At 47.0% G+C, this 19,061-nt stretch overlaps 1 long non-coding RNA gene across 1 annotated transcript; it reads right to left on the bottom strand.

Annotated features, from left to right (window-relative positions):
• Window positions 1-14,493: 14,493 nt before the first annotated feature.
• On the bottom strand, window positions 14,494-18,067 carry LOC144172178 (uncharacterized). The gene is made up of 4 exons (XR_013322972.1): window positions 17,769-18,067; window positions 17,428-17,573; window positions 17,213-17,335; window positions 14,494-16,134 (listed from the first exon to the last, which is right to left on the bottom strand). It is a non-coding gene; the product is annotated as an uncharacterized LOC144172178 (long non-coding RNA).
• Window positions 18,068-19,061: the final 994 nt, after the last annotated feature.

Here is a 19,061-nt window from a genome sequence, read left to right as displayed (position 1 = left end):
AGCGCTATGTGCTGACCACGCCGGCATGTGCTGACCACGCCGGCATGAACTTTTTAAAAGAGACAGACACCCGATTTTTGTCGAGAAAATATATTCTCTATCCCAAATGAAAGGGCATCACTTAAAGCAACTTGACGAGAAACGATTTTGCTGATAACGCCCTAGAACTTTTTAAATCGAAATTTTTAGATCTACGAGCCGTATGTGTCCCTCCCAAAACTAATGCTGGCAACCATGACATACAGTAGCTCGGCAACCTACTTTTGTCTCTAAACGAAATGAAAAACGATATTTAAAAACTTGCCCCCAGCTAAAAAAGTTTGAATCGCAGGCTTTCCTGTTCCTCTATGTGTTTTAATGCAACGGTCTATTTCCAAGTTTTTGGAGTGCAACAGTCGCCTTATCGAACTGCTCCGAAAACATGGCGCCACAATGTTGCCATGAATGAGGTTACCTACTTGGACTGCTCATTTGCAATAGACCGCGTTCGAATGTAAGCTTCTGCCTCTTCTTGCGCCATAGAAGCAGACAAATCTTGGTGCGTCGTAAATTGGCAACCATTTGTTTGGAATATTCCGCACGCTGTGACAACCTTGTATTGGACAGACTTTTCAGAACACAAGGTTGACGATCCTTTGGTCGAGGCTGTTTAGAATGCCGCTCCGGCGTTTTGGCGATGCAGAAAAGAAAACGCACTACTGCGTTAGAGTGAACAACTTTACCGCCTAAACTCAGCAGTACACCTTTCACGTACCAACTCAGTTTATGCAGTGAGCGAAGCACGGCACATACACGGCCGAAGGGTTCTTATTGTTTACGGGAGCTTGAAGGCTCTCGTACTTACCGGACATGTTGATTTCATTGTGGAATTGAACCCTGTAGTTGTTAATAGAAATACCGTTCCCATCAAGGAGATATAACACATCAGTAGCCGCATGCTCACCAGTATGCAATTCCCCAGTATGCAATTCTCTTCAAGCAGTGACGAAGCCCAACGGAAACGCCCTCCACCGAAAAAACCTGAGCCGCGCTCGGCGCTTTTTCTCCGAAACAAATGCGAAAGCTGTCAACCATACGGCGCAAGACTGCCCGCTTGTCCCCAGTTGCCATTGGTTACTCAGCTTCCGTATAGAAGTCGAGGTTGAAACCCCATCCGCCGGTTTTTGGTGCCAGCGCAGGTAGCAAGCATGCCCGGCAACTTATGTTTCATATGGTCGAGTGGAGCCCCTGAAAGTCGGAGCCGGGGGCTGCAGCCCCCCAGCCCCTACCTTAATTCGGCACTGTACTCGTCCCCTTGCTCCGTTAGTGAATACTCGATACAACCAGTAGACCCCACAGTCACTTCACGAATGCTCCCACTTGTAAAGCCCAATAATTCTCCATAGCCACCGCCTTCTAATGCGCCTGTCAAACGTGTCTATTTAAGTGCACTTCCACCGAGTGCACTAGGCTAAAATGTCATTCGGGAGCAGCTAAACGGCAAACGCGAATGACACTTCACACGGAACGCACTTTAAGCTGAGCGGTTCCCTAAAGACACTTTACCCGGGCCGGCTCGCCGAGGGAGTTGTCTCGGCAGCAGGGGTCTAAAAATCGGAAAATAAACATACAAGGACGAGCGTTTAGATGTCTAAAAGTTATGTTAAAAGTTAATTATGGATATATTGTTGATTTATTTTTTTACGAAAAGGGAAGCAGCGACGAAAAACAAGAAAATCCTCTGCCCAACGACGTGCCAGCTCCGCCTGGTGGGGTGTTGCTCCATGGCGGTGTTCGCGTAAGCACTTTGCTGTGGCTTTGCGGTCGTGTTCCTGTTTCAGTCTTTCTGGTTATAATCCACGCTCTCTGATAATTTTCCGTCGACGGTAATGCTGCTGCGATTCGCTGCGCAGCGAATAACAATGAAAATATGACCGCCGGTGATCAGTCGGAGTTCCAACGGCGTTTTTTGTGGACTTATGAGAGACGCCGATTGCAGTGTTGAACAATGTAACCACAATGAAGTGTTTTTTTGTTTCTCGTGTGACAAAGAGATGAAATTTCAAGTAATTTTGCAAAATGTTAACGCCGGCTATCGTCAATGACATCACGGTCAAAGGCACTTTATTTTGTCGTTTAGCAGCGCGCAGTCAAAATGTCATTCGGGGAGCCCGTGTGCACTCGGCCCAAGTGCACTTAAATAGGCACGGTTGACACGGGTATAATACTCCATCAGTGTGGAACCCTGTGACTGGCACTACAACCTCTGTGTTCAGTGCCTCCCACGAGGTGCTACGCAGTATAGCTCGACCAAACACCGACACCCCCACACCACTAACAAAACACCGTTCGCATCCCTCCAACCCACGAGCCTACGCCAGCACAGACGGCAAGGCCCAAGCACACGAGCTTACTCGAGAACCCCGGTTCCGTGCATGCTCTGGCCAAGCTTGTGCCACCCTGGCACGCCGCACGTTCTTGATCGTCAGGCCGTCCGACAACAACTTGCACAAAGCGCAGCTAACGTTGACCAATCCCTCACTCAGTCCTCTCCGTGAAGCCGCAACCATGGACCGACCGCTGTTAACACCACCCCGTATCGACAATAAACCTGGGGTCCCCTGGCCTCGCACCCCACCCTTCAATTCAATACCGAACCTACACCTCCCTGCCACCTCCTCCTTTCCATCCGTAACACCTACTGAATGACTGGTTGGCCCCGGCTCATGCTACAGAGGTCAAGATGACCCAGTAACTCCCAGGTTGTTACAATCCCTGGCAGGGGTAACAGAGCTGGTGGGTCATATGTCTGTTGATAACTGCCGAACATTCGTCTTAAAACTATTCGTAACATGTCGCTTCGTAATAGAAAAGTTGTTCATAGGCCTGTAGATAACAGCAGAGCATTCGCCATCGGATGATGCGCCACTTGTCGCTTCATCATAGACGGATTGTTAATAGGCTTATATATAACAGCCGATCATTCGTAATAGGATGACTGATCAAACAGTAACCAGATGGTTTGTTCCAAGCGCAGTGGAGAAGGATGGGACTCAGCAAGACAGGAAAGCGGGGATATGCAACGCAGAGGAGAAAACAGAATTGGTTGCTGCTGTTTCAAGAACTTTTCGGCAAACAGTGGCGGTTAACCACCTCCACCCCCTCATCTGCACTCCCCTCCCGCAGTTGCGATGGCCTTGGTGGCACTCGAGCTGTGGGCGAGGGTGCATAATTTACTATGGGCTGCATATTATATGAAATTTGTCGAAGGTTACTGCTAACTAGAAAGGCAATCGAAGGAGCCAAGCACTCCTTTCCCATGTTTGCTTTATTGACTGACCGCCTTCGGACGTTCTACACAATCAAGGCGACCATTTGTGTCACGTTATTCGAGTCCACGATCAGATTATCCTATGCGACCAATTGCCCTCCTAATCCACCTATGACAAAATGGCATGTGAAAACAGTCCATTATTCGGCCCTACAGCTTACGCATCGTAAAAATAGTCAGAAAGTGCGTATGTGGCGATAGCAGTGGGTATTAGAGTAGTGTGGATTAAATGAATGTAAGGGACACATAAGATATAAATGCAAGCTTTAGTTATTCATTTCTTAGCAAACAAGGCATCGTCGGTCATGGAACAAAAGCTGCAAGACTAAAGATATGACCTTAAGATATAAGATATACACTTCTACGCTTTGTCGACCGGTAGACTTTCCTGGTTGTAGTACACCCATTCCGCAACGACAAGAGAACAGCATTTCCATGAGTGAAGAATAAGTTTTTAACATAACTTTGACTGCCAAGTAATGGCCGGAAACAGGTAGCCTGTATGAATCATGCGGAGTGTGTCGTAGCCGCAGCCATCCCTGAGTACAGACGACAGAATTCTGGGTGCCTTCGGTAGCGATGGTGCCTTTTGAGGTTCGGAAAGGGCTGTCATAGTTGTTAGGCGCTTCCGTCCCTTTCGCGTAGGTGAGACCCTGATGCGAGGCGATTAGTCAGCCTGAAATTTCACTGAAGCTCATAGATGCTGGAATTTTTCACCCATTCATTCCCTGTCTATGATTATGCAACAGGAATTTGTAGAATGCGTATTTATGCCTGATAAAATTTCGTGATTGTAAGTCTCTGAGTCCGGGACCATTGCTGGCGACAAAGGTCTCAGTCCGTTACCAAAACGTTCAATTTTTTCTGCTTAAGACATCAGTGGTGACGTAATAGGGGAACACTAAAAATATAGTTATCAGTGTGTTTGAGTGTGCACGCTAACATTCAAGTGGTAGGATGAAACGAAACTATAGGCACCGCTTCCATCACAAAGCCATGTTTCTGTGCGGTCGCTTTGGCAAGTGGCCGCCAATCGCACGAACAAATCACTGTGACGTCACAAGGCTGGGATAGGAAGTGACTGGCGATTCGCCACTGCTGCATCTGTTTCCTTAATATACAGGTTAATTGTTTGTTATAATTGGCGTCGTTGTAACTGGGTTATCGGAACAAAGCCGTCATTTGAATGAACCAAACTTTCATTTTGCCTCGATGGTCTCTTGAATGCATTTTACTAGCGAAAAATAGACGCGGACGAAGAAAAAGTACACAGGACACTCGCTAGTCCTGTGTACTGTGCTAGTCCTGTGTACTAGTAAAATGCAGTCAGATAACCAACTAGCCCAACTTTATGCCTTAACTGGGTCTCTTGAAAGTGACCGCGAAAATCATCCGGGCGCAGCCTGAATTTTAGTAATTTCGGAGTGGTACTGCTGCTCATTGACGGCGACATGAGTGACAAGCTTTGACTTGCCTAACTCGGAGGATCCGTACATTAAAAAAAAAAAAAAAACAATTGCAAAAAAACAAAAGAGTGTCGAGAATCCAAAGCGCATCTTTTTTCTTTGCACGACCATATACATATAACGCAACATGTTTTCATGGCCGCCTATCCGTTAGTATATGGCACCTGGTGGGGCAGGCTCCCAGTTTGTAGAGGTTATAGTTCACGGAAAACAGGACGTAATTATTACAAACCGATAGACGATTGCCCAAGCGTCAAGGGCGCCCTTCGCCGGCACTATGTTTGAAAATAAGATCGTGGCCAGGGGGCTATGCCCGCGTGTACCGGGTCAAAACAAACGCGTTTCGGGAGCGCGGAGATGGCGGAAAAAACAGCGCGTAACAACCAGCAGGTGTTCGGGCACCTCGGCCGAAGAGGTGGGTGTACGCGAAGAGGAGCTGCGGTTTGGCCGGCGGCGGTGCTCCAGATCAGGCCTGGGCCCCTTTCGGCAGAAACGAGCGGCCGCCTAATCTGATGGCCGGTGCACGCGGGCCGAAGAGGCCGCGTAACGGCACCGTGCTCGGGTCCCGTCGGCACCGGGCGCCCGAGTCACGACCTCGGCCAGCCCTGGCGGTGAGCGGCTCGCGTTCCCAGCAGGTGCATCCGGGAGGGTGTCAGAGGTCGCCAGGCGATGGTCAACCGGCGGCCCCTGACCTTACCGAGAATCGCGCAAAACGCCCCGTTCCCCAGGGAGCCCGTCTCGGCGCCGCTGCCCGCACGCCTACGGCGGCCCCAGGCCCGCTGCCGCCGCCGCCGCGCAATTCTCCGTGCTTCCGGGGAAAGCCATTAGCGGCGTGTACACATCGCCTCAGTGGGCCGCTACTGCTGCCAGCTCGTCGCCGGCCCAGGCTCCGGCCGCGAGGTGACGCAACAGGTCGTGCCGACGGGCTTGCGGAAGCAGCATCGCTCGTCGGCGCCTGGCTTTGGAAAAAGTGCGTGTGACCTGCACTTGGACGAAACGAGCGCAACTTGCTCTTCTCTCGAACCCGGCAGTTTCCACAAAGGTAGCCTATTTTCTCTCTGTACCGTTAACTGTGCTGTTGAAATGCCCGTTTACGAACGCAATATGCATGTCGCAGTCTGAGTCCACTTCGCCGCGTGAATGTACAATCTTTTGAAATAGCGGCACTCCACAATTCCAACTGTCTATGCGTGCGGGTGAACTGAATAGGAACCGTCAAGTTTAAATAATTTTTCTGTAGCTGCTTTGTATAAACGTACTGGAACCCAGCCCTCTAAGAAAAGAGTAGCAAGTTCCGAGACAGGCACAAACCATAGAAGAGTTTATTTCCAAACCTTTTGGGAGTACATCGGAGAGACAGCAATAGAACACTCGTCTAAGCAGACGCTGTGTGAAACCCCGCCAGTTCCACTCGATCACGACGACACTTCTCGGTGTGGGGTCATTGTCGCTGAAGAGGCCGTTTGTTCTGCTAGCCAAATGGGAAGACAGTGCGACGAGCGCGTCGCTGCGTAGCACGCAGAGCGCGATTCTCGCGCAGTCACGCGGAAGGCGCCCCGAAATCGCGCGACAGATGTGCCAGTAACGTGCGCACGAGTCGAACTCCGGGTCGCTTGTGTTTGCTTAAAACCGCGTAACGTTGGCGCTGGCGTTTTGACGAGGGCCCTCGACACTGCGTGCGGGATGCTCCTTCTTCTTTGACGCACGCTTTTCGGGTACCATGCGGGCTCCAAGGATTCGCGCCTGGGCCATGAGAGTAAAACACACACTCCGCGACAACAAGAGCGAGGGCCGGCGTCGACAAAAACTCCCAGGCGCGCCGTGGGAGGCCTTATCGGCCGCGCGCTTCAAGGTGCGAACAGTGCTGGCCCACAAAGACGGCCTGGCGGGCAGCACCTGAACAATGCTTCAAGTGGAATGCTGCTGGGTAAGGAGGGACACCTGTGACGACTGGGGAGCGTTTTTCGTTGAGCTCGAGGCGAATCTGTTCCTCTCCCGGCAAGGGACGATGATTCGTTGCGGCCGCGCCTGTCATTCGGCGACGCTTCGCCGCCGCGGGCGTCTCTCAAGGGCCACCGGTTCACCACTTTCCCCGCCGGCCGTTTCCGTTGACGTTCACCTCAGATCCCCCGTAGTGCGTCAGCGCAAAGCGCGTTCGCACTTGGGGAGATCACTTTCATTAGTACACCCAAAAGCTATTTGGACGCTTTCCTTTTCGCACTATCGGGGTCGGCCGTTGGGACGCGTTAACCACAACGCGTCGCTCGGCCCGTCCCTAGCAGGCCGAGGGGCTTTGTCGGCTATCCCATTACCGCAGACTTACAAGAAGCTCTCCTGACGGCAAACACACCGGCATGATACGGAGAAGAGCCAACGTCACCTTGCGTGATAGCTGATTTAACGATGGCGCTATTCAACAAGAGGCGCCGTGGTGCGCAGGAAATGTGGCTTTACAGAAGCGGGGGAGCGTTATGAAATAATTGGTGCGTAGGCTTCTTCGCCTGCATATCACACCCCCTTTTTCACGGGTGAGTGTGCATATTATAATGACGTATGCACTCTAAACCGGCGGCCATGGTCTTCGGCTCATCCAGGGTAATGCCTCGGGTGAATGGACGACTGTAGTACATTACGTCACATACAGGACAGTCAGTACCACTACGACGAAAAAATGTATGATAACTGACTGGACCAAAATCTCAAGACTGTATATATCTAGTAATAAATCAACACGCATACCGAAGTTGCACCTTATATACTACTACTACTACTACTACTCTACTACTACTACTACTACTACTACTACTACTACTAATAATAATAATAATAATAATAATGATAATAATAATAATAATAATAATAATAATAATAATAATAATAATTATTATTATTATTATTATTATTATAATCAACAGCCTGTTTAGGTCCGCTGCAGCACGAAGGCCTCTCCCACTGACCTCCACACGCTCCGGTCCTGTGCTGCCCCAGTTCATTCTTTGTCTCCGGATTTTCTCGTTTCGTCTCTCCATCGAGTTAATGGCCTTCCCCTTCTTCTAGTCCCGTCTCTCGGTGTCCGTTCTGCTACCCTTTTGGTCCACCGGTTGTCATTTCGCCTAACTACATGGCCAGCCCAAGTCCATTTCTTTTTCTTAACTTGAACTACGATATCTTCTACTCGAGTTTGCTCCCTAACCCAGGTAGCTCGCTTCGTGTCCCTAAGAGTTATTCCTATCATTATTCGCTCCATGGCACGTTGTGCGGATCTAAGTTTGTTTTCTAGTTGTTTAGTAAGGCGCCAAGTTTCCGCTCCGTATGTCATCGCCAGCATAATGCATGAAAATTGAATAACTTTCTTAGGATAGAGGGCACCTCTATCCCTAAAAGAAAGTGAAAAAAAAAAACAAATGAAAAGCAAGCTATAGCTTACTTTTCATTAATTGCGAGTGCTTGTAAAAGACGCGAACTTTGAACCATTGAATTTCCGATTTAGGCAAGCAGGAGTTGATAACGAACCCACGAATCTAACCGCGCCGTCGGCTGGCAATCCAAACCATTGGGAGCTGCGATTTTGCCTAGTTCATTACATGATCACCTTGTACAAGCCGTGAGGGCTCAGTGGTCCTCACTCTAAGGAATGTCCGCAAGTCTGCTTTCCCACAATGCACGAATAAGGCCAATCCCTGAGATCAAAGCGGTGAAGTAGACCAATGACGGCACCCAGCGCAAGATTTGAGTCGAAAAATGGGGTCGGCGATGTGATATCACGCAATGCAGGCATGACGATTCGCATTCCGCAATGCCGCAGTGGCGATCCATTTTAGAGTCAAATCCTATGTGGAGGCTCTTTATTGCCAGATTTGTTCCGGCGGACGCCGCGATTGGTCGCTCAGGCGCATTGTGCCGAACCAGATCCACGGACATTCCTTAGAGTGTTGCAAAGCGAAATAAAACGTCGCTTGGCTTTGTAACGGAAATTAAGTTAATGCACGCGTTTTCACTTTCATACATGGAGTGTATTTTGTTTTCGAAGGCCTTGTGGATTTTAGTATAGCGTAATGCTACAGCATAGTGTTATGGAAACGAATGTTTAAATGTTAGTGTAGCGTGGTATGGATGATTGTTGTGATGACGTTTATTTCCTAGCCTGAAGGCTTCAATGGGGAGTTGGGGTGATAGCCAGTAAGCTATAGGTTAAAATCCCGGATGTAGTCCAGTAAGGCACGATGGGCTGGACCGGGGAGCCACCGATGATGGGTGATTGCTGCCACGACAATTCGGGTAATTATTGAGTACCCAGTTTTTTTCCTCCCAAAAAATTTGCTCCGATTTTTGGTGTAGTTTGTTTGTTTGAGGTTTTAGCGTGCTTACAAGTGCCATGTTTGCGTCGAGGGCTCGCTATCCTTTCTGTGGTCGCTTCGACTTTTTTCTTCTCTGTGATGCCCTAGTTATGTGTTTGTTCTTAATTTCTTCCTCACATCGTTACGTGGAATAGGTGGTTAACAAGCAATTTTTTAAGGAAATATTTTATTAGTGAATAAACAACAACCACAAAGCGTTCTGCTGCCACTCTGCAGGGCACGGGTTTGTTTCCCCACAACATCGACTTTTTTTTCTGATAGAGGCCGAAAGCTGACGAAAACAAGTACAAAAATGCCAATGTGTACCAGACTTCGCTGGATAATGAAAATACCGTGGGCGCAAGATTTAAATTGACTAGTAGGCCCTCGCAAATGGTATGCCTCACTCATGTCAAGTCTTTCTCGGGAGCGTTAAACCTTTCATTTGAACATGACGCTATATATATAGATGAATGTGAAGTTTCATCTCTCTCCAATCCTAAATTAAACGAAATTAAGCGTATAAAACGTGGACAAATCATTCATGCATAATAAAGCTCTGTTTGGGGGAAGTCCGCACGGGAAGTTAATCTAAACCTCAGCTTCGTTGTTTGATCTTGTATACGGAGTATACTACAGAACAGGTTCTTACGCAACATAATAAATGGAGGTTTTGGTGCCTGTCGGTGAGGCTGGCAGATCCCTGGATTTTAACAATCTTCGACGATGCGACACCAGGGTGTAGACTGCCTTTTTCACGCACTGCTGTCCATGCACAGCACTGAATTCACTCGCCAAATACCGGGGCCTGCACAGCAGGTTCCTCAGTGCGTGGGCCCTGGGGGGCCAACGCGTGGTGCTCAGACTTTTCGCTCTCGCATGGACTCTTTCTCCCATCCCGCGACTGGGACAGATCATCGCAGTGTTCGGATGCCGCGTGCAGCCTCTGCCGAGCACAGAGCTGCACGCACCCAAACGGCCCGGATGGCGTGCACTTGAAGCTGTTTCACAAAACGAGTAAACAGGAGACGCACAATGGTGCCGAGACGCGCACTCCTTTTTCGGTGCGTACTTTTGCTCTCGCCAGCCATCGGAGCTTTTGCGGTGGCCGGCGGGGTCTTTATGCGCCTGGCCAGGGCACAAAGCGGAAGGACAAACAGGTGGATATAGCAGTGGCTGGGCGACACAAAGACTCCGGACCCGGTCCTATAGACCCGGGGCCTTTTGTGGCCATCGGCGCGGCTCCGTTCCTGCGCGGCTTTGACGGCGGCGCTTTCCATTTTGCGGCGCGCCCAGCTCGGCTCGCATATTGGGCCGGGCATCTTATCTCACCCTTGGCTGCTCGTCGTCGGCGAGGCTCTCCCGCGGTCGCGCTATTGTGGCCAAGAATGCGGAGCGCTTTGGTTTTCACCTCGCTACGTGCTCGCTCAAGGATCGAAAGAGCTTCGCGTCTCGCTCCCCGGACGCCCCCGCCCGCCCCGCATTTTGAGGAGGGGGGCGATGAGGCGACGTACGCCGACAGACCCACGCAGCTGCTTATAACGGACGCCGTTGTCTTGGTCCCGTCACGTCTGCGTCACCGCGAGATGGGCGCCGCGGTTGGCATCGAGCAGTCGGATCATGACCTCGCGATGCGTCATGTCTTGCGCGTGATCCCTGGGGAGGCACACAATAAAGACAGAGAGGCCATTTGCAGCCTCCAGTTTTTTCCGAGAGCACACAAAGGGCACAATGGCACCAACCTCTCCTTCCTCTTGCTTCGGGCGGCTATGAACTTATGTGCGCGGCAAATCTTTCTTCTATACTCCTAAAAATCGCCCGAGTTATTATTTCTTTTTATTGCTAGTGAATCATGGTGACGGACTCGCTAGGCGCGCACAACAAAGCCAGCGCGCGTTTTGTTCCGCGAGGATGTTGTCTGAGACGGTTCGTGGGCGGTCAGATTTGTCTGAGGCTTCAGTAGGGAACACACGAGAGAGAGACAGAGAAAAGAAAAGAAAGCTAGGCTCACCGCGCTGCCAGTGTTTTCATGCCAGGGCGCGAACTCCTCTTTCGGACGCGTTGAAAATGCGTGTCTGGTGTGTTCGCGAAGTTGTAAATCACTCGCATTGTCTCGGGCCGCCACTTTTCGGCTCTCCTACACACGTTTCGGGGAAGCTTTCCGCAAGGGCCGTACGCTCGGCTGCTTCCTCGGTTTCCCAGCCGCCAGCGTTGGTGATGCTCCAAAAATACCGGCACATACATTGTCGCCGCGACCAAACTGTCAATTTATCACGCTGACCGACCGGCTGACAAGGCTCATAAATCTCCCCTGATGAACAGCTCGCTTTTTTATCTCCGCTGCCGCTTTCGCCCCGGGAGCGAAACTTACTCCTTCACTTGTTCCTCTCCGAAGCCGTATATATCTGCAGGCGGTGCACCTCGCCTGGCACACATTGTCCCGCTCGGTGCACGCTCCAGCAGGAATCCTGAGCTCCGGCTCGTCAAATAGTCGTCACCTTCATAAACTAGACCACCAGAGCACGCCGCGCGACGCTGGATTATGACGACGATTATTTTCAGCCGGAAGGTGGCGGGAAAACGCGTTCTCCCCGCCATGCTCCTCGTGTCTGGTCCCTCACCACTAAAATAGCCCCTTGCAAGCGGTGTGTGTGCGTGTGTGTGTTAAGGTTCCGAGGAAGAATAAAAAAGAACAGAACCTCAGTTAGCGGCTTCCATTACTTCTTTTTAACCGTGTGCTCGAACCCTACAGTTCCGCTACAGTGTTTATATTTATAACCTTCGCGCTGAACTTCACCTTCAGCCTGACTACTTCAGGACTTCCGAACCCTGTCATATATATAAGCACGAGCGCTGTAGCCCCAGGAAAGTTATGCGCGCCACTTAGCAGGAGAATGCGAGTAAAGGTGTAGAACTTTTTTTTTTTACTGGACCGCCTTTGTTCGCAAAATTGACTGGCAGTGTTTATGAGCATATTCCTTTCGACTTGTGCACTATGAGACCTTTTTGGCTTAAAGAAGCAAATATTTCATGGCAGCTTGCCTGCGTCTCGCCCTTCCCCTCTTTCAGGAAAAAGAATTTTGCAATCTGCTTTTTGCGTTCGATCAGCCTCTAACGCATTTTGTTTTTAATTTGCGAACATCAACGGCAAATTCCTGTGGGTCTTTTCTTAAAGTTTATTGCTTTTCTTTGTTATTTTGCAGCATTCAGTTATTGTTCACAGCAACGTGTTTTATAATCAAAACAGTTGTTTTATAGTCAAACATTTGCAGAAAAAAAAACATGACGTAAATGCATGAATCTGTTACGGTATTTGGCCCTGAATACATGTCCCCTATGCTTTCCAGTCGATTACACGCATAAAACTACAACAGTCACCGAAGCATGTATGCCGAAACAACTTCGATACCATCTTGCAGAATAAATTTATCGAACAATAATTCCAGTTGTGGGTTTTAAACGCGTCGAAGCTATTTGCCCCGAAATCGAGCGCAGTCAGCCCCTGGCGGCAGCGGGACGAACCGCTCCTAGTGTGGCACGGACGGACTCGACTCCCTTTCCTAAGGGGAGCGCGGAAAGGGAGTCGAGTCCTGCCTTCAGTGTGGATGGCGCTCTCGCGTCGTCTGTTCGTTCTCGTTGCGCCCAGCGCAAGACGCGAGCTGCACACGATTAAAAAAAAAACGAATTTGTGTGCTGTTTGGCAGCAAGCAGTTGCATAGTTGAATCTACTTGCGGATTTCATCTAGAAACGCAATAATCAGCGTCCGTTGCGGGATAATGCGTTAGTTTATCGCCGTGGTCAGCGCTTGCACAGTTTGCACTTTTATTGATGAGTGCAGTCGTCTGCGGTTTGGGAACGTAAAAGGGTGGGTTTTGAAGGTGGCGTGGGGAAAACGTAACTACATGAAACGTAAACCCGTTTTAAACTACATGACTACCCGTTAAACTACCCGTTTTAAACTACCGTTAAACTACATGAAACGTAAACATGAACCCGTTTTAAAGGAAAAACGTAACTACATAAAACGGGTAAGAGACGACAAGACCCTTGCATACCCGTACATCTGCCACACCCTTGTAAAATTGCGCTGTGTCCTTTAAGAAAGGAGTAACAAACGAAAACAATTACACTGCACACGACCAGGGCGCTATCGCCCGTACATTGACGGGAACGTGTTTTACAATGCGAGAGCGTATGTCAGGGAATTCTACCCGTACCTTTTCGAAAATACATAACATTTTTGGACAGTCGTTGCTTATATGGTGCGACATTCTTGCTAATCTTTGTGTATTCTTCAAAGCATATTTCTGTGGATGCGCAAGAGTATTTCAGGGGGATTTCTCGGTAAAATTAAGCAGTGGCGAGTTTGCGTCTGTCCTGTGGGTGTCATTTTTATATATCCCACGTTCAAATCACAACATGAATAACCTCATCCAAAAACGTGTTTCGGTCAGCATAACTGAATGCCTAATATCGTCAGGCTTTAAACCCTTAAGGTAAACCGAAGTTTAAAGAAGTAAAAATCGCCTGATTTAGTGCACGTTGTTGCCCACACTCTTAATCTGGTTCCACGTAAGATCCACTTAGTAACTGGAACTTTTTTGCAAAAAAGTTCCAGTTATATAATTGGAACCGTGTTCCCCATACCCTGAAAATTAAGTGGAACAGTGCACCACATATTTTTGCAACTAAATTATGTGGATCGGTGTTCCAAATAAAAGTATGCGGATCACTGTTCCAAATAAAAGGGTAGTTTAAGTTACTGGAACATTGATCCATGTAAAATGATTATGGAATTTATCCGGTGCGCCGTTCCAGGTACCTTCAGACCAGCTGTTTATATAAAACGGTGTTCCTATAGGCATTGGGAAGCTGTCTATGGGACTCCACTTTTCCAATATTTCTGTTTTCCTGTCGGTATACACCGAGGTCATATGCCAGGCTGGCGGATGCATTGGTATCAGCAGGAAACCGCAAGCACCATTTTAACACAACCTTGATATATGACCCGCAGTGATACCAACAATTGGAAAGCAGAAACCACCGCAGCAGTGTGGTCCCTGACAGTTCCTAACAGTTGCCTATCGGAGCACAGTTCTATATAAAAGTTGGTCTGAGGCACCTAGAGCGGCACACAGTCTTTGGCTTCACCCGCAGAATCCTGTTCTGGGTTTCAGCTGCATGTAAAAGAAACAATATACTTGCATTAAAATCCGCACGAAACAAACTATTATGACTCATACACTGCTTTTCAACATACTATACAACTTTATTGGGTGTTGGTATTCATACATTTCCGATTTGAATAGCTGTCTATTTTAAATTGCACAGAAAATGACCAACGTACAAGCAATAAATGCCATAACGATAACACCAGGCTCCAAGTGGCATTTTCACATATTCACTTGTACTCAAAAACATGGTTAATAAAGACGGTATTAAGGTCAACTGCTTCACAAATAAATAGACGTGTGCGTCTACCGCGGCACTGACACAGACATTATACAACAGTGAGCATCAAATATGTTTTCTTACCAGATAAACCAAGGTAATTCAAAGGCGGAATTACTCATTGCGCTTGCCATACTATGTTTACGCATAACTGTTTGGGAAAATGCAGGTTGCTATTAAATTGTAGGGAAAGGCCTAAAAACAAGCCATACACGGTTGTATTATCACAAACCTACAACAGTGCAGTGCAAGAGTTTTGGAAAACGCTCGAGCCAAGATTAACGATAAAACATTTTGACACGAGAGGTCACATGCGGCAGTATGCCACAATTAAAACATGATTATTAAAGAATGTAGTTTCCTGACACCAGACGTAAGTGTAACATCAAGCTATTTATAGGCAAAATAGACTTTATGAGCGTCCTGAAAAGGCCTTTGACTTAAGGCACGTTACGTGACCAAACAATTTGTAGTTGTTTAAAATAATTCATCCCAGGAAATCTCACAAAAGCCAGCGTGAATCTTATATAATTTTGCAAACCAGGTACCGGAAGCATGTTACACATATTAAAATTTAACAAGCAGACTAATTATAAACGTCATCGATTCAAGCGGGATCAAGTCAGACATCCTTAAGAAGCAAACAAGCCAGCGTTGAATCATACAGGGGACCAGTTTTAGAAAGCAAACTTGAAAGCATTTTTTCCAGCTTCAACGTTTTACCTTAGGTAAAATTCACAGTTGCGTGCTATAAAAACCCTCCCGTCTTGCTGTCAGTGTAATTGTGACCAAAGCCCTGCTTCTGTCAAGCAAGAAATGCAACTTTGTTCAAAGGAGAAGACTTGTTCAAGCCAAATACGCACATTTTAAATTCTTCTACGGCATGGGTGTCAGCTCACTTACAGTACTAGAATTTATCAATGAAGGCGGAAGCCATCTCCGTAAATAAGCACTGTCACTTTTGCATCACCAGCAGCACTGCCACGAAAAAAAAATCTCATGAGCTACACTTGAATAATAGGACGTTACAATGCGGTGCCATGAACTACATTAACACCCACTATAGATTCAAAGACAGCCTGCGCATTGTGCCAATGATGAAAAATAAGGCACGACTTCAGTGTTCAGTTGACATGAAACTTGCATGTGCCAGTAACTTAAACCTGTTCATGTGATTTCACGCCCTTCATGCCTTTCATCTGACCTCCTTCATGCCTTTCAAGAGATACTTTAACCTCTATCAATAATTTAAAATCCCAAGTAGAGCTGAACACTTCAAGTATTTCAACAGAGACTCCAACTAAAATGACACCAGGCCACTGTCAAATTTCTCATGCTTTCCAAGAACTCCCTGCAAAAGTCCCAAGAACTCTTCAAAGGCACACAACCATAAGAACATGATGACACGATGAAAAAGATGACATATGCGGCGAAGAGGATGACCACATCCTGAAGTGACAATGCAGGCGGCGAATCCGTGATGTGTTTCTTGCGGGCAATATTGATGGCGCCAGTCCCTTCTCTCGGAATAACCGGGCCTCGAGAAGACTTACTGCTCACCCCATGTACCTTCAAAGAAACAAGAATATTTTGTTACATGGTTGCTTTAAATGAGTGAGTTGCTTAGGCCCTTTTATAACACAGTAATTGATTTAAAATCAGTGATTTCTTGGGTTTTTTCTGGAAGTGCTGCTAAAGGTGAAAGTGCGCTAAACAATATCACCACAGACAATCAATGAAATTACCCTGATTCTGCAAAGTATCCCACCTTGCTGCCTCGGTATCCTGAATATAAGGTTTTTTGTCCTTGAGAGATTTCGTTTATTAATCAAATAATAATTACTATAATCACCTTTTGGCATTTTATTTTACACACCTTCTCTCTGCTTTACACACCTTCTCTCTGCAAAAAATGTTCTCTGTACTGTATAATGTGCTCCCTAGAATGCTGTAGTGAGGCTGGCTTAATATAACTTAAAGCTAAACGATGTGTCTACCGCAAAGAAATAAATGGCCCGTCACAGGAAATCATAAATATCGCACTGTGGCAGAAATTTTTTGGGGAATTAATTCCACCTAAAATATTTGCCTCTCGATATGTATTACCTCCATGATTCGTAGTGGTATGAGGCAGAAGTTGAGCTGACTAATGCTGAACTAGGCTGTTGCACAATTTTCTTATAAATCACAACTATAGCACATTTTCTTGCAGACGACACTTTCTGTGCTCTAAACAATTCCCTTAAAAAACAATTACCCCTTATTTAACCACCTGTCAAAATCAAATGCAAGCATTACTCATGCTACGGCTGTATTTGGGAGTATTATTGGTGCTACGGGCGTATTAAAAGCGGGAAATTTAAATCGTCAGTTGCCACCGTATTGTTGTAGCAGCAGCCACATTGGGCATGTCCGTGGTGCTGGCAAATCACAGCAACAACTCTCAAGGCGTAAGAGCTAAATATTTACAAAACTTAAATACAAAATAGTGTTTTTTTTTTTTTTGCCAGTGTTGGAGCATCCGTAATAGGCGGAATGTGAACACAATGGCCAATATTGGCGTTCGCGATAACTTGTTAACAGTGAGATTTTATTAGGATGAACAGCCCCAGAAATTGAGTCCCGCAAAAACAAAATGCCAGCTTACCCAACCAAAATTAAGACCCGGGTGTTTCTGCCAGGGACGTCTCAAAGTGCGCTTCCACGAAAGTTTCGCTAACGTGTTCCGAAAAGCTCCTACTGTCACCTTGAGCCACAGGCCAAGCTGTCACTGAAAAGAAGTTCAAGTTTAAAACCATTAGTTACAAAGAAACTACCCAAAAACGCGCCATGAAAGACCAAAAAATGGCAGTGCGTACTTACTTGTAGAATGCAATGATTTCATCCCGTGCAAGAGCTTTAATGTGTTGCCTTCTGATGATACACTTCCAAGAAGGGGTCCAAATACAATTAAAATGGCCATATGCATTCCTTGTACAGCTGTTTTAGGTCTATCTTCGCCCTATTGCCTAGAAAATAAACCGTACAAAAATATCAGAGAATAAATTTATGCCTTGATTTACCCAGGGAGCACGAAAAAATTTTGAACAATGTCTGATTCGTTCCACGCAAGTCGAATGTCTTTTTTACAGCGGAAGCCCTGGTAATCTTTTCTTGCTAAACAATTTGAGATATAAAAATATTTGAACATACTTTGAGCTCACCTGTCGTTGGTCTATGCGAACTGGTGAATATCTGCCCAATATGCACGACTCAAAAGGTACTCTTTTGTGGCTTATGAGCTCCACAGGGCATTCATAATCCGCCACACTCTCCCCGACGACCCTTCAGAATGCCGAAGATGTCTTCAGCCAGTAAATGCCACAGCCATGACTTCGCAGGAGCATGTAAAGAATGGAAATAATTTGTTTTCATTTTTTTGCAGAGGAACAAAAACATTTGTCACAACCTATCAGTGGAGGGCCAAATGTCTCCACAGTCAGCCACAGACTCTTTCTGAACAGGTCATAGAGTATGAATACAGAATGTAGTAATCTGCTTTTGCAGTATAATTTATACGTTCAAAGGAGAACAAAAATGGATTAGTGTCTGGTGCACATCATGATTCAACAACTTTGCACCTGAGCGTTTCGAAAATTATTCCAACTCTCTAGCTGCCACTGACATTGATGGCATAAAATGGCAGGAATGAATTATTTTTGAACTTACTTTGTGACGTTAAAACTTCTAATAGTCCACACGTGAGCTTTATGGCTAATTATTCTGAGGTCTCAGGTTACCACTGACATTGACAGCATAGAAACGGCACCACACTTTCTGCGTGTTCCCACCTGCCTTCCCCTCCACAAAAAAAAAACGTTTTGTCACTACGGTACTGCTCAAACAACCGCTTTCCCTTGCATTTCACTACACGTCAGGGAGCCAACTAAAGTTGACTAGTGTAAATAGAACATCTCAATTCATCGAAGGCATTGGAAGAAACCGGGAACAACTACACACACAGCACAGATAAACGTCAGCAGTGCTGCCGCTAACGCTTTGAACGCACATTAACATTAGGCGGAATAGCGGGATTAGCACAGTAAATTTATAGATCTCAGCAGACCAACACAACGCAATTAACACGAAAGTTTAAAAATGCCGATAAGTCTAAAGACAGACGCTACAAGTTGTTCAGTGCGTGCGCGCGAGACAATAGCGAGCGACTAACCCGAGAAGATTTGGTACCGCTGACAGGTACAGCAACCGTCAATATACAACTAAGCAACACCACACCGTAAGGGGACATGCAGACTCGAGAAATGCACGCAGCAGCAACTTTCTAAATAGCACTAGCCAACGTACGCAGTCAGAAATGCAAGCCGACTCGGACCCACAAACACGCAGAAAACGCTTCTTGAACACGAACAACAGGCAGCGGAGCGGCATGTTTATCGGACGCAGTGATGAACAAGTCAATGAACAACAACCGTTACCAGAACATAAATAAGCAGCAC

This window comes from Haemaphysalis longicornis, unplaced genomic scaffold (genome assembly GCF_048455015.1).
Source record: "Haemaphysalis longicornis isolate Haplotype H1 unplaced genomic scaffold, Haemaphysalis longicornis Haplotype H1 scaffold_1, whole genome shotgun sequence".
NCBI classification, from domain to species: domain Eukaryota; kingdom Metazoa; phylum Arthropoda; class Arachnida; order Ixodida; family Ixodidae; genus Haemaphysalis; species Haemaphysalis longicornis.
This window is presented reverse-complemented; position numbering and strand designations above follow the sequence as displayed.